The sequence below is a fragment of the Ischnura elegans genome, chromosome 9 (assembly GCF_921293095.1).
Source record: "Ischnura elegans chromosome 9, ioIscEleg1.1, whole genome shotgun sequence".
NCBI lineage: Eukaryota > Metazoa > Arthropoda > Insecta > Odonata > Coenagrionidae > Ischnura > Ischnura elegans.
Genome location: NC_060254.1, coordinates 37,756,681 through 37,779,238, shown reverse-complemented (window position 1 = coordinate 37,779,238; position 22,558 = coordinate 37,756,681). Strand labels below are relative to the sequence as shown.

The 22,558-nt window shown below is 38.3% G+C and overlaps 1 protein-coding gene across 1 annotated transcript in view; it reads left to right on the top strand.

Moving 5' to 3' along the window:
* LOC124165494 overlaps positions 1–22,558 on the top strand; it is a 173,640-nt gene that overhangs the window by 129,250 nt on the left and 21,832 nt on the right. The window lies entirely within an intron of this gene.

Here is a 22,558-nt window from a genome sequence, read left to right as displayed (position 1 = left end):
TATGTTTCAAATTTCGATTTTTATTGAATATTCGAGCTTTTCATTTCGATTAAAAATCGATTTCGATCGAAATTTTTCTATCACAGTCGATTTTTTGCTAAATAGACCTTTTGTTCCAAATTTCGATTTTTGTTGAATATTCGAGTTTTTCATTTCGATTGAAAATCGATTTTGATAGACATTTTTCTATCACTACCGTGCGCTAGGCTTAAGGCCGCTATACTCGGTGGATGATCATGCTAATGATCATGCGAATGATCATGCTGAATGGTCATGCGAATGAAAGCATTCGCCGTGTGAAACGCAGAAACTCGCGAATGAAGCATCATGCACATGATTATTCAATGAAAATTAGAACATGTTCTATTTTGCGCGCATGATCACGTGAATGATGGCATGATCATTCGTATGATCATTCACCGTGTACAGCGGCCTTTAGATTGCTTGAACAGTCGAGAATTTACGTCTTCAAAAGCGACACTCTCTTATTAAGCCGGCGGCTTGCGGGGTACCATGTAGATTTAGATGTAGATGTACCCTTATTTTTGGCGCAAATAACCTATGGTGTCACCCGCCTTCTCCATATACCATAGACTATCTATATTTGGGAAGGAAATGCAAGAATCCAGAATCTATATTCATGTAAATGTGCCCAGATATCCTTCGCGTTGTCTTTTCTCGTCCTTTCTTTACTGCTGTTCGATCCCACGGTCGGATGACGTCCGCAGCGGCGGTCGCCGGATCGAATCCCCACTCGTGCCATTCCCTTTTATGCCCCGCCCCCCTCCCCCTCGCGGATGAACCCGCGACGCAAAGAGCTTCGTTTTTGTTCTCCCCAACTCGGGCCGCGGCCGTCTCGAGTGGACGAGGACGACTCCCAAGTGCGGCACGTTCTGGGCGCCACGAGATGGATGTTCGCTCGGTTCGAGGAGAAAAAAGGAAACAGATGAAGAGCGGAAAACACGTCGCACGCAATTCGTCTCTCGCTTCCGGCTGAAGTATTGTTTCAAGAAGGCAGCGCCATGGAAAACTACTATCGTCAGGGGAATCCGACAGTTTCTTTTTTTTTTTGTTTGTTGCTGGGATGATTCTTAACGGAAACAGCACGATAATGCACTCCTTCACAATCTCAAAATTTGTGGAGGTTCGATCACAAAAATGGCGAACTCCAGGCAACACGTATAAAAAGTATGAGATTCATTCAAAGTGGATGATTGTTCTAAATAACGATTTTTTTTTGTTTTAAACGATCGAAAATTACGAACTGTGTTGATACTTGGCAATAAGCAAAAAAGTATGAGTTGAAATCAAACTGGATGTTGCTTCAAACTTCTTTTCCCAAAAAAAACTGCATTGATTTTTTTGGAATAATCAATGTTTTAAGTAAAATATCCATTCCTTAAAATTTTGGATAGTTTATTAATTGTTGAGTAAACAGAAATAATGCTTTACTGAGTTTGCGTAAGAATAGGTTTAGTATAAAAGCAGTATGCGTTGAATGGAAATTAGATGTTTGTTACACTTTTGTCCAAAATTACTTTAAAGTCTGCAGTGTTTTTTGCAGAAATATGTGCAGTCATAGGTATAATACTGACCGGTCAATTTCAATACATTATGAGCCTCGACACGTCCGCTAAAAGAATGGCTGGACTATAATATGAAACGTAATGGACACAGAGGCTAAGGTGTACCGATCCTAGGATTGCAGTGTTATGAACGGACGAAAGGATATTGATTTTATCCAACCCTGATGGCTGTAGCCTAGGGTAATTCATCTTTAACGTTTCACGATTCACTCTGTGTAAAGGTGGAAAATTAATCAGAGGGAAATCACGGAGAAGGTTTTGGCTCTAGATGGAGGGAATTGGGGTGTTCTTGTTCTGCAATTAACTTCTCTGGCCATCTCCCAAACGTCATTCTATAGGGATCGGGTTAGTGTGGTTGCTGGAATTCTGGCTTTCCATCAAATGGTTCCGGGTTTAACTCCAGGCGGCGGTAGAGATTTTTCAGAGGCTGCCCGATTCATGCTCGAGTGTTTTAGGAGGGCACTTTAAGTTTAGAACTCCGTCCGTCAGATGGGACGTTCAGCTGTGGTCCTCGTGGCGCCTTACGTTAAGAGCCTGCTAATTCTGACGCCGGGCTTCTCTCAACCCTTCCCTTCTCGCCATTCCTGAGCTGCCGATCGCCTCCTAAAAATACCATAACGTACCAACGTTGTTCTAGGGGGATCGGCATTCATCTGTTGGAGATGGTTTTGAATAGATAAGGGAAGGTTTGTGGTACACCTATCTCAGGGTTTTACGTCTACTAATGAACGATTATCTTCGATTATTGCAATTTGCCTGACCTCAGATTTTAAATCTATGAGAGAAACTTTAAATTTCAATTCTTCAAACTATATTCTCAAATCTGATTTTACAATTTAAATACAGCCACTCAAATCCTCATGTAGAGTGTCAAATAAAGCCCAAACAAGTATCCAAGGTGATAGAATGCGCTGAGTTTTAATAACCCGAGTTATTTTATGCTACGGATAACTCGAGTCAGCGAAAATAATATTGACTCTGGCTACAATCATTGTGTTATCTTCTTACGGCTAACAAATGTTTGCTGTTGCTCTTAGCAACGAAAGAACGGGCATAAGCGTTAAGTTTCCTACTTCCACCTGCAAAGGGCATATTATACACATATCAGGTTTCACTTGTTTTGACCAATCCTACAAAAAATATTAAGTAAAATTAGTATTTCAACATTTTAATACGAATTTCAACGGATCCTATCCAAGCCTGTCCTGTGTGACGTCTTCTGAATCGTCCGTATTACCGTTTCACCCTGGAGAAACGTTCATAATTAATCGAAGCAAAATCACAAGAGGGTCGAGGCTCTATCAGGAGGAAATTGACGTGCTCAAGTTTGGCTGAGGATATCGGAGCAATAGCCCGGAATCAAGAACACCTGCGGGTACCCTCTTAACGTATTGAACCTCACCTCACCTTAAGGGCATAACATGGGAATCGATGGGAAGAAAACTAAATCCTTGGTTGGTTGGAGAGAGAGAGAGGTAGAGGCTGCAGGCAGACGCGGAGAAATTAGGGCAAGTAGAATCTTTCACCTGTCTCTCTCTCTCTCCCTCGGAAAAGATGTGAGGTGAGGGGACTTCGAACGCGGAACAAGCACTTCTCTTCAAGGAAAAAAAAAGTCGTTTTCCCGACAGGCTGTGGATGCAATCAGATTGGCGTTGAAGCAGCAAGGACGGAACGATTGAATCGAAGTTTAATGCTCGCTCACTCTTCACAGGTTATCCACCGAGTCAAGGAGACGGTGGGCATCGACGTTTCAGCACGTTACTTTGGCATCATTTTCAGGTCATATTGTTTCGGGTATTTCTGTTTTGGAACAATTTCGACCCGACAGGTTGTGAATTCAATCAGATTGGTAGCTGAAACAGCAAGAATGGCATGATTGAATCGGAGTTTAATACTCGCTAAACTTCTTCAAAGGTTTCAACGCGTTATTGCGATATCATCTTCAGGTCATATGGTTTTAAGTACTTCTTTTTTAGTACATTGTCGCCCCGCGAGGCTGTAAATGCAATCAGTCTGGTCGTTGAAGCAGCAAGCACGGAATGATTGAACCGAAGTTTACAGCTCTCTAGCTTATCACAGGTTATCCATTGGGCCAAAGACACGACGGATATCTTAATTTCAGCACATTACTTTGTCATCATTTTCAGGTCATATAGTTTCACGTTCATCTCTTTTAGAACAATGTCGCCCCGCCAGACTGTGAATGCGGTTAGATTGGCCGTTGAAAAATCAAGCATGACAATGTTTTATCGGGGTTTAATTCTGGCTTTCACGTGTTCTCCAAAGGTTCAAAAAGTGGCGATTGACAGCATTTCGTCACCTTACTTTGGCATCCTCGTCAGGTCATTGGGTACTTTGGAAGATCTACATCTACATAATGCCCCGCAAGCCGCCTAAAAGGCGTGTGGCAGAGGGTGTTAGGACACCAGCCGTTTACAGCTAAAAAAATTAAATGCTCAAACGAAGTTGGGACTACCGTTTATTAAAGTCCTTTATGGTTCGGAGGAAAAACGAATTCGCATATCTATCCGTTCGGCAAAACATCTCTCTTAATTTATCACTTCTATCGGACCTGGAAATATGGTGTGGCTCTAATATTATGTTCTCTGTGTCTCTCTTAAAGATATCCATTCTCAATTGTTCAAGCAATCTAAGCCTAGCGCGCAGCCTCCGAGTCTCCAACGGCTCCCAGCCTAGTTCGCTTAACATCTGGGTAACACTGTCTGTACGCCCGTAGCAGTTTTTGACGAAACGCGCAGCCTTCCTTTGAATTTTATTCAGTTCGCGGATTAAGTCTTTCTGCACCGGATCCCATATGCTCGCTACATATTCAAGGTGCGGCCGGACGAGAGCGAAATAGCACCTTTCTTTTACTTTCTCATCCGAAAATCTTCCCACAATACGCTTGACGAATCCTAATTTCTTCAGGGCTATGCCGCAAATATTCTTTATATGTGTTCCCCACGTGAGGTTCGAGGTTATCGTAACTCCCAGGTACTTCACTTCGTCTGTTGCCTTTATGTTAATGCCATCCACTGCATAAACATGGTTAGAGTTGGACGAATTCCGCAAGAAATGTAACGCCATGCATTTGCTCAGATTAAGTTCGAGTCCCCACTCTTGGCTCCACAAATGAACGTTGTTTAAGTCAGATGATAGAATTTCATAGTCAGAGTGATCAGTAATTTCGCGATAGATGACAGCGTCGTTAGTTACTTAGGGATTACATAGGATATTAGGGACAAGTTAGGGATACTACTCATTTAGCAAAAGTTTGTTACCTTCTGGCTTTGAATGCAATCAAATTGGCGGTTGAAAAACAGGCCTGACATGCTTTAATCGTGATTATATGCTGGTTAAGTCTAAACAGATTCTCTGTTGGGTCAAGGAGGCGGCGAAAGTATACGTTTCGACGTCTTGCCTTAACACCATTCTCAGATCTTTTACAAGTCCTTCAATATCTTTCGATTTCCTATTTTTATTACGGTGTCCTCGACATTTTGCTTAGAGAATCTATATTTGGGGATGGCAAAATCTTAAAACAATCTTTTAATGACTCCAAACTGACCGAAATTTTGATTCAATCGAATAATAAATCCAGATATTTGATTAATTTGTGGATGGTAGACAATTCTATTATGATCGATCACCGATTATATCAAAACGTGCTCCTCAATGAAGACATTCATGTAAAACTCTGTTAATCTAAATCCAATCAATTTTCTTGGTGTAAAGCTCTCTAAATGTAAACCAAAAGTTAATGTTTCTAATCATCTCAACACTATACCATGCCATTCCACTTCCTCTTCCTAAATACAAAAAGGATTTTGTTACTCATTTGGCTCTTAGTTTATTCTTCTGTAATCAACTCTCAGCATGACTTTATCCTCAAGAAAGATTTTCCTACCTGTTGTAAGTCCTAGCTTTCCATCACTTTCACCTTCTTAGGATGGAGATTAAAACTACTTCCACCAAATCCTCCGCTTAAGCTCTTCTTCGCAAATCCCTGGAAATATGTCTTGCTGCTCCTCTTCGAGTATGTTAGTAACTTCATGCGGTTTTTGTTTTCGATTTCCGTATCATCATATCTCGCCCAGGTTTCTTTTTGTTGTCCACTATCCTGGAACCAACTTGTATCTTATCGTGTGCTTTCTATTAACTCTTAGGTTGTTAAAGGCGTTGTAGCAAAGCCATACGTACTTTAACAATGGCGGGGATTTAATATTATGTCTTCCGGCCTTTAAAATTCAATTTTCTGTCAGATAATAAATATGTAAGACAGATATTTTAATTTTTTATGATATGTCTGAATAAAAATTAAAATTCAGAGAGAATAAAAAATCAACGCAATAACATCGGCGGAATGCTAATGATGGATTTTGTATTTATTGATGAATAGCCCACCTCGATCTAAGGCACCTCTTTTCAAGAGTTCCCCTTCAAATTATTTTCTGTTTTACGCGAGAGTCGTAATCGAGACAATATTTTTTACAACAATATACGTGGAAATCATAAAAAGAAACAATAAAAAAATGAAGAAACTAGAAGTTCAACACATTTTTTTCTGGAGGGTTTTCTTAAGGTTGCAAGGGCACATAGTTGTATTTTATTTTTTACAGATAATTTATGTATGCAAATTCTGTTCTCCTAATATTGTGATGTCTTATGAAGTAACTGTAACAATAGAGGCATGGTTTTTTATATATTACATTAGTTTGAAGATTTTTAGGGTTTTTTAAATTTATTTTTATGCAGAGAAGCATGTTTTACGTGTTATGGAAAATCGCCACTTAAAACGCTAAGGGTAGAGTGATCTCAATCATCTGGGGAAGAAACCATAATTAGGGCTGTAAGTGACATTAAAGTACGCGATGTTACGATCTCCAATCGATAAATAATAAAATTTTAATGCTTTTATTGCGTGTATATCTGTTGCAAAAATATTGTTAAAAAGTATGCCATTTCGGGCTCATGGCCCGGAGAGTTCATAACGTTTTTATCGTGAGGGACATTTTCGAAAGCCTATTGAAAAGTACACAAAGTGACGGCGTGGATCAAACTTCTACAAACTTCAAACTCCACGCCTTCAGATTGGATGACACAAGATAAAATAGCGTACCTGATTGGCCACCGTTACTTCGGCTATACCTCTCCCGCTCTGACGGATGAAGGCACTCACTCAGCCCACAGACGTGTATCCTTTGCGTCAGAGGAAACTTCCCTTTAAGAGGAAGCTCACCTTTAAAATGAGACTCGGAGAGTTATGTAATTGGGTTGAAGGGGAGTCTTATAATTTTTACTCGCAAGACCGAGTTGTTCGCGATTCGAAAATAAACGCTACCCACCCCCCCACCCCCAAGTGAGTGAGTTATTGAAGTTCAGTGAGTAGGGAATATGGAAGAAAGCGAGATATTTGCTAAATAAAATGGAAGGAATAACACTAAACCATTCCATCGAAATCCAGAGAATAATTAATGTGGATAGAATAAGAACTCATTCAATTGGTTATTTGCTGATGGCTTGAGTGATTGTCCTTGGATAGATTTTCCTGTATTTATATTGAGGTCTTATTATATTTCATTTATAAGGTGTTTATTTCAATCGTCTTTAGTTCTAAGCATTGGTGGATTAATAGGGGGGAACAGGGGCACGTGCCGCCCCACAAAAACTTAAAAAATAGACAATATTTTTGATATCGTTTGATAACCCCCCCCCCCCCGAAAAAAATTCCTGGATCCGCTCCTGGTTCTGAGTAATATGTATTTTTTTAGATATATAATATGCATTTATCACGATAGGAAACCATATTACCATAGATTTCTTTAAAAATGATCGATGGCAGCCTTACTTTTGAAAACCCGCTTTATGCAACTCACAAACTTTTTCAATCTTCGCTGCATGTGGGGGTTTTTTCAGGGAATCAAGTCACGATGACAGAAAACTTTACGGAAATATATTTTGTAAAAAAAATTTTTGATCAGCGTGTGCGTACGCCTATCCTCTCAACGTTCAGTTGGTGCTCCAGTTATGCATAAATTATCATACTTTTCGGAAATAGGTTCCTGTATCATTGAGTAATCATGTTCTTTTTTTCTATTTTACAGGTAAGGATAATCCATGAATCATCCTTTGTGGTTGATAATTTTCTCTGGGGAAAAACCGTGAGTAAACACTGTTTTCCGTCTTTTAGACGTAAACGTGAAGATTGTGATCTAGGATAATATTCAGGAATTTATGGTTTGTTTGGGATGGAAATTTTGTTGCTTCACTTAAGTTTTAGTTGAGTGAAAAGAAGCTGTAGATACGACCTTCTTTTCCATGCATTGTAACACTAAATCAGGTTACTTATCAAGCATACTGAAAGGCCACACGATACCTTCTGGATTCCATTATGAACGGCTACTTACCGCCATTGCCTGAAAATATTATTTCACTTTTTAGCTCTGTGATCAGGCGATACAATTTAATACGATATTTGTATTTATTAATAGTGAGTGAATCTTAGTTTAGCACATCGTAATTTCGTAAGGTTCATCAAAAATATTTTTATTGATTTCTGAATCTTTTGAATATTAACAGGTTAAAAATGCTTATTAGAATTATCGATTGAATACCATTGCAAATATTTTTTATCCTTCCGCACACTGTTGTTAATCCTGCGAATTGTTTATGTAATCAGATGCATCCAACATGTAAATAATTCGAAGACTGATTCATTTACAAGCATCGAAATCATTTTAGCATATTCTTTATTTTTTTTAAGTAAATTGGTTGGATTAATTCAAGCTCTCTTCTACCGCCGCTAGCCGAGTTGGCCTACTCTCTGTTTTTTGCCTGACACTTAATGACTGCTATTGGCTATCTAAATTCAAAAATCTATTCCTTAAATAATAATTTTCCTATATCGAGAGGCATTCGCAAGATTGAAAGGTAGGTCTCTGTCATGTGAATCCCCAACATATTTCGTAATTTTAGAAGGATTTATATAAGATTGTTGGTCTCTAAACATTATACTGAAATTTATTGAATTTTCTTGGCATTAAATTCTTTTTCTATACCCTTACTTTTAGAAAGTAATGAATTATGGGGGAGGTTTAAGTGTTATTCATTCTGACACTAAGAATATTTTCTTACGCACATCGATTTTCAGGCTATAAATATTTGATGGTATTAGTTCCGACTCAGTCAGGTAACAAGTTCCTTTAAAATCTAGAGTCACTTCCATCGAAGTCACATTTAAGGATATGTACCTTATACATGCATATACATGCTGTAAGAGAATTTTTTCAGTATCCATAATCTCGAGTGCGGGTCATAGCAAGCGTCTTTCTTTCGAAGAAAAGTGAGAATTGAGAAGAGTGTATCGGAATTCTTGTCCTCGTTGCGAGGTCTGCTAATGGAGAGTGCTTATGGCCTTTCCTTTTTATTGTGTTTTTAACACGTGCCCGTAAGGCACGAGACACGGCACAGGTGTTTGACGGCGTGGAAACATATTCAAAACACAGCGTAGTCACTAGCTCATAAACATCTGAGTCACTAGGGTGTCGCCCTTGGGTTTTTAATCGATAGGAGTTAGCGGGTGAAGAGACAGAGGGTGGAAAGTGATGGTTGTTAAAAAGGGGATTATACTGTGGGGATGTTGCGCCATAACTCAAATTTGTAAAGTCTAAGGTTTTTCAAAATACAGGTCTAATGTTTTTCAAAAACCTGTATCATCTCAACCAAAAAGAAAAGAATTGGTAAACGTGCCTATTTCGTCCCCCGTGTAAAACGGATATACAAGCCCTTCAAAAACTAATGGTTTTTCAAATGCAATATCCAGAAATATACTCTTTTAAGCCTGATTACTTTTATTGATAATAATCGATAAAGTAAGTACCTCTCACTCACTCTGTGATGCAATCGATGGGTTAGCTTTGATAGGTGAGGGTAGAAATCACCCTAAATTAAGTCATAGAAGTTCGAATGTCACACGACGTGTCCTTATTAATTGAATAAATTTTAATTTAGAAAAGTATTTTTAAATTTTCTTAATGGATGGCATCAGTATTAATTTTTTTGCTAAAATTTATTTAACGGCTATGGTTTAATTGATTACATGATTCATCACTAAAAAGAAGAGAATAAAAATAAAACAAAAAAGATTTAATAAAAACCGTACTTTTACCAAAAACAGTATAAAATCCACTATAATATAAATAAATAAGGTTTTCTACACAACGATAAAAAAAGCGTGAGTATTGATTAGGTTTAGATATTATTATTGCGTGCCAATCCTTACTAACCTATCAGGCTCTTCTACACTGATGTCCGATATGCCTAATAAGCACCCACGGTATATTCTCCGAGTGATGTAAAGCTCATATTTTTTATTTTCGGTGTTTTTTACAGGATCGCGCATTCCCCAACTTAATTCCTACAATGGGTTAAATGATTTTTTGTATAGTACTTATTTCCTATTAGCATATTTCAAAACGCTTTTCGTTTGGATCGCGCATTCGCCAACTCACTTCCTTCAATCGATGAAGTGGCATGGCGAGTGAAGAGCCAGACGGATAAAAATGGAAGGTGCTGCCAAGAAAGAGAGAATGGAGAAGGTATTCTTTAAGTAGGGTAAAAGATAAAGAGGCAGGGTACGGAGAAGGTAGCTCCTTATAAGTTGCGGCTATGGCTGGCGTTATCTCGGCACGAGGCACGTTCTCCTGTGTTTGGAGCAAGAGTCCCCTATATTAAAGGACCGGATCGCCTCTTGCTATCTCGACCACTCTCGCGAGAGAGGGCCCTGAACGAGAACGAGGGAAAAAAAGGATATTTCACCAAGGCGATGAGAAGCGAAAAGAGTATTTGTGCAACAGCTCGCACCGCACAGCGCGATATCCAGCGTAAACTCGTATGTCTATTGAAAAGTAGTTGTAAATTTTCTAAATAGATGGCGTTAGCTATACATTTTTGGCTGAATTTTTTTAGCAGATCTTATTAAATCGATTACATGATTCACCACCATAAGTAGAAAATATAAATAAAATAGATATTAAAAAAGATTTTTCAAAAAATAGTATGCAATGCGCTAAAACGTAACAAAATTAGCTTTACATACTAGGTACCCGAACATAGCCAAGTTCCCAGAACTAAAATATCAAATATTGGCGAAAACTTTTTATGCTATTTGTTATATATTGGTTACAATTTAAACAATTCACAGCTATCGTCAGGTACCTGGGTACCCTTAGTTTTAACGTGTATAGATCTTCATTTCGGAAGATTGGATGCGTCTCCCTTACACTTACCGCATGATATTTTATATTCAAATTCATACCAATAAAATTTGGTTTGACGGTGTATCATTGCATTCCGCGACCATTCCCTCGCGCGTGAATTATTAAACTAATTCGGGCTACAATACTAATTCTATCATTTAACATTCGTCATTCCTGGGGGCGTCCTAATCGCCTGGTACCATTATAATGTACGTCCTTCACCCAAAGTATAATTTTTTAAAGTTAAGTGTTTTCCCGTGGATAACTATGTAACCTGAATTTCGATGTTGGGAAGAGATTTATTTAGTAAAACGTGGTTTTTCCTCATCAAATAATAAATTTGAGCCGTTTAGGGCTGATTTTACAATAATTATTGTTCGTGGGCTTTTTTGTCCATGAATAGGTAGTTAATTTTTATGTTAAACATTAAACTAAAATGCGCGAATATAATAATATGAATATGCGTGCTTATTCCTAAAATGGAATATGACCAATGGATTTTTGGGAGCGGAATGATCCAGGAAAACCTGAAAAATGACCATCGAAGTGCGTGAATTTTTCGTCTCACCATCGTTTTGGGAAGAAATTCTTGCCTTTTTTTCCCCCTGTCAGCCCAACGAAGACCTTGCACATGGGAGTGATATTTCCTTGTGAAAATGTCGAAGGGAAACTGATTAGCATGCCCTGAGGGAAAAAAATCGGAGGAACGAGAATTGTAGGAGGGAATAGGAGCTCAGGTAACAATGGGAGGGCAGGGTGAATTGCAAGGGAAGAGCTGGAACGAAGGTATGGAATATTTCCCATTGAAAACCGTGCGAAAAAATAAAACTTCAAAAAAAAACTATGAATTCGTCAGATCGGTCATGTGAAAGAAAATCCTCTCTCGCCGAGAGATAATTTATTCGGATTCAGACGATGAAAATGTCAATCAGTGAGCGTCGCTCGATGATCTATCGAGGAGATTAATGATGAGAAAGGACAGAAAATGAAAAAAAGGCTCTTATTTCACAGGAATATATCTCCCATGTGACTGGTAGCGGGATTAAAACCCCGGGTAGGAACGGATTTAGAGGAAGTAGTGCGACCATGAGCCTTAACCTCGTTTTTTGACTCCGCTTTTCGGATCAATGCCATGAAATAAATTTGTAAGCAATTTTGTGTAAGTAATTACGTGAAAGCAATCGGATTACTTTTTGAGATTACTTTTGCTGTAATGTTTACTTGTAACGATCAATTTTTACCAAACGTAATTTTTATTTGTAATTTACCCCTTAAAGGGGGAATCAGTTCTTTCTTAGGTTTTCCCGGCGTATCAGGTGCAGAAATGTTTCTCGGGTTTTCCACTGGTTGATGTTGTCCATGTCTCCCGACGTTTCGAGCAGCGACTTGCTGATAATCCTCAGGGGATCTTCCGAATCCGAAGATCCCCTGATGATGATCAGCAAGTTGCTGCTCGAAACGCTGGGAGACATGGACAATATCAACCGGTGGAAACCCCGAGAAACTTTTCTGCAACTGTTCTTTTGTTGCAATTGTTTTCGATGATACTCGACGATTACGTAACTGCTTCCGCTGATTTATCTAAGAATACAGATAGGTAACTTCGAGTCTCTGAGTACTGTAATTTGATTTTTTAGGTTCAGACACACTTATGTTGTACCCTATTCATGATGGGTATAAAATGTGACACCCATATGTTGTTGCACAGTTATAATTGTATTTGATTACTTTGTGCACGAAGCAACTGTAATTGAGCCTATTTACTTTTCCTAGCACTTTTACCGACGCTGATAGTAAGGCATCGATTTTAGGCATATTTTTATCAATTTCAATCCGCTCATTTCCAATTAGATTCCATATTATATTCTTATTCTTTACTGAATACTTTTCTTGAGTTTCCCTTCTTTCACGAACACTCGACCCCGACTTATGTCTTTTTCTCCCTTCCTAATTTTTAGCTCCACCAATTTTTCAAGTGTAGTTCGTGGGATATATTTAAAATAAATATTTTTATTTTGGAAAAATATTTTAGAATATTTTACATTTTAATATTTTTACACAAATTTATTGAATACCAAGTGTGTCAAATAAAATAAATCATTTTTGTGAAATTTGTTTATATTTTTCACCCAGAGGAATTCTTAAAATCATGGGGAATTATAAAACCGTCTTCAGTAATTTACTGATTTGAAAAATTTGCGCTGCAAGACTCTTTCGCGCTTGTTTTTTTGTGTGGATTTATCTAGATATTAGTTATACATGATTCTCAATATTGTAATGAAAAATAAAATACTTCGCAATCCCACGTAAATTTAATACAATGCCATCTAGGATTTCGACGTGGCACGTCATCACATGGTAGGTACAATTGTATCAAAGTCGCACACAGCATATTAGTCAAACAAATTTTTTTTTACCCAAAAAATTCATTAGTTTAACTCAAAGGACTTAGATAAGGTTTTGTGTTGTGGTGTTATATTTTTTTTCAAATAAATTTTGTGTGGCTCTTGATTCTCCGTCTTCGATGCAGATGTACCTGAATGACTACCATGCCGAGCCTTAGGTCGTACTGTATAAAATTTATGTGTTATTGCAAAGTTTTTTATTTCATTACTTTTGGTCGATTTTCATGAAGTCACGCTCACAACAACGAATTATTTTCGATAGTTATCGAGCCATCTGCTCGAGAAAACTGTCCTATCTTTCTTGCGAAAGGCAAACGTAGGTGAAGGCATTGTTGACATTGCCTTTTCCTGCGTAATGATTTCACGTCAACTGTTAAAAGATCAGTAGGTCGATTGGATGGGAAGACCTCGTTAACCTTATGGCTAACGAGCTGTTCACTTGTGTTGTGAAGGACTTAGGACACCCTTTGACGCTGTCACTCGAGCAAAGAAAAACGACGTTTTCCGAAAAAAGAAATCGTTTCCTCTCGTTTATTTTTCGAATTTCATTCCATGCCTAGGTTTCTTCACACTCATGTGTCCCTTGCTGGATATTCAAGGGTCAGAGCGGCAAAAACGTTACGAGTTGAAAGGTTTTCTTTTTTTATTTCAGGTGAAAAAGCTAATTAGTTTTACTCACGCTGACGGATGGAACTAGGGTAAGGTTCAAAAAATGCTCACGTTGCAACGTGCCGACGCTTCGGCTGTCTTTCGTTCCCCGCGTCACATTAGTTTTTTTTCGTTTGTTTTCTTCTTCCCCATGGTTACCGCGCGATCCCGCCAACGCGCACGGAAGAGTGGCGCTGAGACAAAAGTTTTATTTTGGCGGGAAACTCTCCTGTTGTCGTTTGTGACGATGGTAGGTGGCGGAAGAGAAATGGGAAGAAAACATACATCAAAGAGAGACCCAGGAGGACGCGCTTTCAAGCGTGGAGGTTTAGCGAAAGGGATTGACGGAGTGTTAATTATTTCCGTTATTAGGGAGTAAACGACGCGCGCCGTCGGTTCAGCGTTATGGAGAGGAGGATTCGTACGCATTCGGACTGTAGAATGACCGAGATTAGCCGCATTGACACCACTATTTGAAATTGCCCTAATTTAGTGATATCACGACAATTACAGGGTGCTTCAGGAGGAATCTGCAATATTTCAGGAGGTGGTAGGGGAGACAATTTTAAGTATGATTTTGTCCATAAATATGTGGTAGTAATTCGTTAGTATCTGAACGATGGCAACGCAAATATTTTTTTGGATGCACTGCGCAGTTACCATGAAAAATGTTTTTCTTGGGTAGCCAGCCTTTTCAACATTTTATTCAATACTATATATTTTAAGCACATTAAATTATTAAGGTTGGACGAGAATTTGCTATTTTACTTGTCTGAAACAATAATTCTTTGGGCTTAATTAAACGAGAGCTTTGACGAATATAGACAATATGATTGCGCAATCTTACCTATTTTGAGATTAATTCTTTCAGAGAATTATTGTAGCTTATTTTCATCCTACTACAATTGTTTCATGTCCTTAAAAATCCAGAGTATTAAATAAAATGTCAATAAGCGTGGATGCCCAAGAAAAAAATCGTTCTCATGGTAACTGCAGAGGTGTATTAAAAAATTGGTGGAGGTTTTATTTCAAGTGGGAGAAAGAAGTGATAGCGATCTGAAAGATAAAATGAGAAAATAAATGGCTAAGGGAAAAATTGTTATGGAAACTAAACAATAAAACGTCATCTCACGTCTCATCCCGGTATTTTGATCCTCATTTTTTGATCGCGGAATTTGAGATTTCAGGTTTCCGGGATTCGCAAACCTATTCCTCGCTGTTTTCATCCGATTTCACTCATCTCTCCCGCGACTGCACCGCCGAAGGAATCTGGATTTCATCCTCGTGTATCCTGTGACGTGTCTCATTTCGTCGCAGCCCTGGATTAAAGTGGGAAGCGTTGGAAAGGTTTGAGCAATCGTTAACGGCTCAGGGAACACGAAAGGAGTCATTTCGCGCTTTTGGTCGCTTTGAATCGAATCGACCCGGATGGTGTTTTGGAAGTCTAGCGGCGCCTTATCTAGCCCATCTTTGGTGGGATATCCAGGAATACTTTTGAAATAGGACATAAGTGAATAAATTGTAAGCTGAAACCCCCGTAAGACAGTAATCAAAGGTTTTGTTTCATTGATTAGGCTGGGAACCGCTAGAAACTCGGAGTCTGCGCGCTAGGCTTAAATTGCTTGAATAATTGGGAATAGATATATGTAGGAGCGAGAATACCATATTAGAGCCACACTTTATTTTCAGGTCCGACAGAAGCGACAAATATTTTGTCGAACGGATAGATATGGGAATTCTTTTGCCCCCGAACAATAAAGTGTATTAATAAATCCTAGCGGTAATTTTGTTTGTGTATTTGTTTTTTACATTTCGTCGGCTGATGTCCTAACACCCCCTGCCGCACGCCTTTTTTAGGCGGCTGGCGGGTTGGTATGTAGATGTACATCAATGGGCTGTAGAACTAGCGTAGTTAACACCTAGAGGGTGCGGATGAAAAATTAAATTTTTTCTAAAATTCAATAAATGCTATTTTAACTGACAATGGTTTAAATTTAAAATAATTTTATATTTCATACTAAATAACAGGAAGGCGTGTATTTTAACGTGACGGTACACTCACAACTAGTGTTGCACAATAGTTGTTGCCAAATATTTTGCTTCATTGCAAATGCCAAAAATGAAAAGAATTAAAAGAAAAGAATTTTCAATATCATACCGATTTACGCCGTTAATAAATAAAATGTAATGATACAAGAACGAATTTTAATTGAGAGAGTTTAGAATTATTTATGATGGATTTTTCAGTTCTGCAACTTCATGCGGATTCCGCCATCTATGAGGTGGAAAACTTGGCGGTAATACAATATTCTAATACTCAGAATTATTACCTGAAAGACATTCGGAAAACACATAACCGGAAAAGACTGCCATACAGATGGTTAATAACCAGATTTTTTTATATTGACAATACAGAGATGTTACTTCGAACCGTCGCTTCTATACGAGGATTTGCTGCATAAGTAAACTGAAAAGTTGGTATTAATATAGAGATTTCTAGCATTTTATTTTAATTTTAAAGAAATTCTCCATATATTTGTGATCCTTAAACCAAGGGAAGGTAGAATATTTATGCTTATCAAGAAGTTAATTTGTTTACGTCTTTCAGTAAATTCATACCCTCAGGACGTTGTATTTCCTCGCAAGTAACCAAAACTTAATATCCTTCCGTACCTATTGCCCGGCCCACATCAGATTTTTGTATAGAATTTCTCATAATGATGATGATTTGAGATGTTGCTATTCTTTTGTAATCCGTTCATAATAAGCTATAATTCATGCAACGTTGGAGGATGTGTAGCAAATGGAGTATAAATGGAAAATTGCAAATTTTTATAGCATCAGAATCACTTAATTGGCTTCTTCTCCAATTCGTAACATCATCGATTCGAAAAGGCTTTACCTGCTAAATAAAGCGAGAAGTATAATTTTACTTAAAGGATATTTTTTAAAGTTAAATTTTTTTCTCATGGATATCTCCGTTATCTGAATCTTGATTTCATGAGGATATGAGCTGGCAAAAATATTTTTTATCGTAATAAATCGTAAATTTGAGCCGCTTTTGTCTGATTATATCATAAATACTTCGTCCATGAATGGGTTATTCAGTTTAATTTCCAACTTAATACAAAATCACGTGAATATAAGCACAAATTCCAATGATGGAATTATAAATGTCGATATCATCATCATCACTGGTCAACAATCCTAGGATTGGTTTGACGCAGCTCTCCACTCAGTTCTCCTATCAGCTAATCTTTTCACACCTACGTATTTCTTCTCTTTCACATCTCTCTTTACTTGTTCCATATATTTTGTTCGGGGTCTTCCTTTTCCATTCTTGCCTTCCACCTGTCCTTCGACGATTGTCTTCATCAGGCCATCATGTCTCAAGATGTGGCCTATAAGGTTGTTCCGTCTTCTTATTAAGGTTTCCATGAGGCTTCTCTTCTCTCCTACCCTTCTTAGGACTTCCTCGTTACTAACTCGGTCGATCCATTTGATTTTCATCATTCTTCTGTAGCACCACATTTCAAAGGCCTCTATCCTTGCTTTCTCCGCTGCGGTCATTGTCCATGCCTCACTTCCGTATAGGAGTATACTCCAGATGTAGGTTCTCATAAATTGTTTCTTTATAAGTCGATATAATCATAATAAATACTAGAAAAAGATTTGTTGACAGAAAAATTCATTCGAGAGCTACGTCATACCAATCTTAAGATCCATGAAAAAAAATGGTTATTTCCATACTCTTTAATTTAATACTTAACGACTGACCATGTTTACGACACTTTGTATCATTTTCAAGGCAATCTTAAGATTTTTAGCCAGCTATGATAATGATGATAATACGTCAGCTTTAATTTGTTGGCTAAGGAGATATTTCATATTGAATTTATTTGAAATCGAGAATTTTTACATATTTTTTCCATCTGAGTACTTAAGGCGAGGTTACAGGTAGTGTAAGAGCCATTCCCGTCAGCACGTACTTGCAAGCTAAAATTTTGCACGTTAATCCTGGAATGAATGCCACGTTGAAGGAAATGCATTATCAATGCATCGCCAAATATTCGCAACCGCATTCTTCGGTTCAGCTTATGGACGTGATGCTCCGTTACCTAACTAGGTCATCCCTTTTAACGTTCCAGAAATGGCCGTTTGACGATAGCAATATCCTTCAGCCAAGACTTGAACTCACTGGAAAATAACTGCGCATCACCCTCTTGCATGGCGTATAAGTGCATTTCACGAGCCATAGCTTTTCGTCAGTAATTTTACGCGGTACACAGCCGTGAATGAATGAAACTTATGTGATGATGGATATATGAGCCGTCGGATATGGAGCATTGAGGAAAAATAATTGGGCTGTCTTCCTCTTATGAGATCCAATTACTGGAAACAGATATATAGGGCTGTATAATTATCAAGTTATCTCCCCAGTTATCCCGCAAGGGTTTGATGATGTGACGATAGAATGAAGTTTTGCCGTTAGGAAAGAACACTAAAGATGCTCAATTAAATTTTAGTAATAAACGGCAGAAGTTGTGTTTCCTGTGCATATTTCGTAGCCTCAGTCTATATATATGTACAAATGAATGGCATATCGATGGCTAAGTTCTAACGACACGTATCTAAAAAATAGCAGATTTTCAAGAGATCAAAAAAACGATCAATATTTGTTACTTGCACACTGAAATTAAAAACCAAAAGTTCATGAAATTGAAAAAGAAGCATTCATTTGCAAGCAAAGACTTGTTTTTTGATTGTATTTAATATTTTTAATGTTATTACGCTTTGTTTAAGATATTTATCTCAGACCGGCCAAATTTGAGGTACGTGTTGTTAGAACTTAGCCATTGATATGTGTCATGCTTGGTCCGCAAATTTGATATTTTTCTGAATTATTTCGTGCCGCATGAACTATGCTTGCAGTAAAAATATTATGCGGTTAGCAGTTGGAGTATTATCACTCCCAGTTCGTAGCACTCATTATTTCAAGCAAACTTACTCATTATATCGTTTCTATCTCGACGTCATGGAAGTGCGATGTATCCTTGATCTATTAATATATATGGAGGTGAGAAGGCAAGGAGTACAAGTGATTTTGTCTCATCAGAGTTAGGTAAAGTTAATTGTTAGAAAAAATACACAAAAATTTGTTGCCAAGGTATACGAATGAGTCTCATTTCTGTGCTGACATCGAGTGGAAAATCAAACGCACTATATCAAATATCTAATTCATCTCGTTTGTTTTCTATACCTAATTTCTGTACCTAACTGTGTGTAGAAAATAGAGAAATCACTTGCACCCCTTGGCATCCAAACCACTCATGTATAAAAAAAGGATATCTGTTTGTTTGTCCACTATGCGTTTCCACACGGCTGCACGGATTGCGACCATAATAATTAAATTGGCGCAATTCGTGTTCCCAAACCCTATAGCGTTACTTTCGGTTGCGTGCAACGTGTCCTTCGCGTCATTTTCAAATTACCATTTGTTACGTCACGTTATACAACTTCTGTGGTTGGAAATCCTGCCGAGTATGCACACCTCTTTGCACTCTCAAAGGGTTAACGCCACTCAAATAATACTACACTTATCTATTAAAACTCTGGGAGCATATGTTTCACCTGTGGTATGAGTTCACAAAACGTTTTTGGTGTACATACGTCTGGACATGCAGAGCGATCAATGTTGTGGAGCGAGATATGACATTTGTACTTTGAGAAACAAAGAAAATATTCATCTAACCGATATTTACTGTAGCGTTTTCCAAGGCAATTATAAATATTTAACACCTCTTTTTACTAATTATTAATTTGTTCCTCCTCTTCCAATTCCTTATAACCTTTCTTAAACAGGTCGTCGCGGTTCATTTTGATTATGCATGCATGGTTTTTGTTTTCTACATTTGGTATTTCAATTTATTTAGCATTTTTTTCTAAAATCATTCGCAGCTTTTTCGTTTAGCTGTCATAGAAAGATGGAAAATATAAACTGGATATTAAACGGTGAAATAACTGTTTGGAGACCAGCACAGTCCCTTTCTCGAGCCATGGAAAGGGATTGGAACGGCAATCGTTTGGCTAGGAAAAGTAATAAGAATGAAAGGAGGAAGTAAAAGGCTGTAACATAACTCGATTGGCATCTTCCTGTGTGGCGATATCTCCATGAGGTGTTTACGCGCGTTCGAACTCTTTTTTTTTGCGAGGTAACTCGGAAATTCCTTCTCGCCAGATCATTTGTTTTTCTGTCTCTCGCGTCTTGTGCCAAGTTGACGGAATACTATCCCCAGTAAATTTTTGAGCTCCCAGGTTTTAACAAGGCGCATGGCTCCCGTCGATGCGATGTTTTCCGTGACGTTTAATTTGTTTAAAACTTGCGCAATCACACAACTGATGATTACAGGCATAACTGTGTGAAACCTTTCCACTATGGAAAATAAAAGGGTGAGCCTTTTCATGTTCACTAATATATTTGAAAAAAAGCACGACCCGGCTTTCATAGTAACATAGTTCCATGCAACTATGTTATGAAACCCAGGCCGTTCTTTTTCAAATATATTAGTGAACATATAAAAGTTATTCTTTGATTTTCCATTGTGAAATCATCTTAAAATTTTCATGGCGTAAAAATTAGACCCTTATCCACATTTTTTTGTGTCGTAAACTTGAAAATTTCATCTCGGTTTATTTTTAAGGATGTAAATATTTTATATTTTAAATGTCAGTATGTGTTTTTAAGGTTTATATTGTACACTGAACCAACATGAAAAAAACTTCGTAAACTTCAATAGCATGATTTATTATACGACAAAGTTTCGTCAAAAAATCTGAGCAAATTACAGAATCAATTCCCCGCCGTCATAAATTATTAAATTAGAAAAACCCGGCGTGGCAACCAAATAAGATTTGGGCAATCTCTGAAAAATCTCAGCCATCGGGATTTAAACACGGCCCCCCTGGGTGGGAGGGCAACACTGTAGCCACCTCACCAACCTGAACCCTTGCATGCAGAGCATAGGGTTCAGGGATACAACGCACCGGGGCCGGGAACCAAGCCCGTGGCTCATACGCCTGATCACCCGGGGAGAGGCTTGAGAGGAAGGGAAAAGGAAAGAGGCGCCGCCGCGATAGGAGCCCGACGACGCCTCTGGGATAAGGATAGGAGCGGAAGGAACGGGACGGGGAAAACACCTCAACGCTATAGAAGCGAAGAGGGCCCTACTATTACCGAAACCAAGCAAAGCTATTAATGTTCTGACGACTTTAGAGAATGATTTTATGAGGAGGAATGATCCAACGATCAAATCGTTAGATAACCCTTGCATGCAATCCGAGGGTAAAACCTAGAGCGCTACATCAGTTTAACGGTCAGCTTCTTGACACCTCCAGCCACTCGCCTTTTGATTTGACTGGCGGAGTAGTTTGTAGATTTAGGTGAAATAAACAATCACGCCGCCGACACCTAATTCCGCCCGCGGAGGGGGTGGTGTTTTCTCTTGACTGAAATAACGTCGCGTGCGAAGAGACCATTGGCTCCCGGTCAATGATTTTTGCCGTGACCGCTTTAGTGGAGGTGACGAGAAGAAGAAATAATCACATATCATGGGCAGGCGTGTGTAAGGGAGAGTGGGGCGGGAAGATAATTATAATGTAAAAATTAATATAGGAACGTATCATTCTATAGGGGTAGTAATAGTTATAATAATAATTTATTTATTTCCGTTATCCTCTGTCCCATGAGAAAATAATGCTTTTTTACTTTTAACAATTGGGAATCGATCAATGCATGAAAATAAAGGAAAAGAATACAGATTCAAACAAACCCACCCTGTGCCGATACTGTAAAAACAATGAAAAACAACCATAATGTTAAACAAATACTTTTCTATTCGTTTCCAAGTTTCTTGAAGCAGTCCTTGATTTGCAAATCATGACCAATTATCATTAGAGTAGCTACAAGCATGGATCGAAGCAATTAGCGATCAATTTTCATTTTTTCGCAAAATTCCCATTGCAAAGCCTCGGAAGCCTGTATAGTTGATTATTTAAATCTATTTTCCCATCCTTTCGGAGACTTGTACCGGTAACGAAATTCATCAATTATTCATGGCGTTGCGATTTCATGGGAATACGTTTTTTTTTAGACCCTGGTCGGTCAGGCGTGCAAACTGAAGCAGAGCCCATTTGGGAAAGCAACACGTGGAGAGGTGTTAGGGTTTATTCAAAAGTTTTTATTCAACAGTACGGAGTTTTTTTCCGTTGCCACAGATTTTTGTCGAGTCACGTGTCGACCTTAAAATATAGCATAGCGAGTTCACCGGAAGAATCCACTTGAATACGCGCAAGTGCAACGCGTGATCTGAAAGTTCTTTCTCGGTCACGTAATCTCCTTTTGGAATTCGTACTTCCACAAAATTGGAAGAGTTGGGAGTTGGGTTTTAATTCTACGCTTTTGCGAGAGAATCGAGTTTGCGGCATGATACACCCATACCAACGGTATCCTGAAAGGATGCTGTGGGGTTTAGATATTTTTTACTGATGATGGGATGGAATGGAAGTCAACAGCGGAAACATTAGAATTGTGGTACTACCGAAGCATGATGAAGATTAAATGGAACGACGAAGTAAGTAATGAGGAAGTGCTAAGATTAGTGGG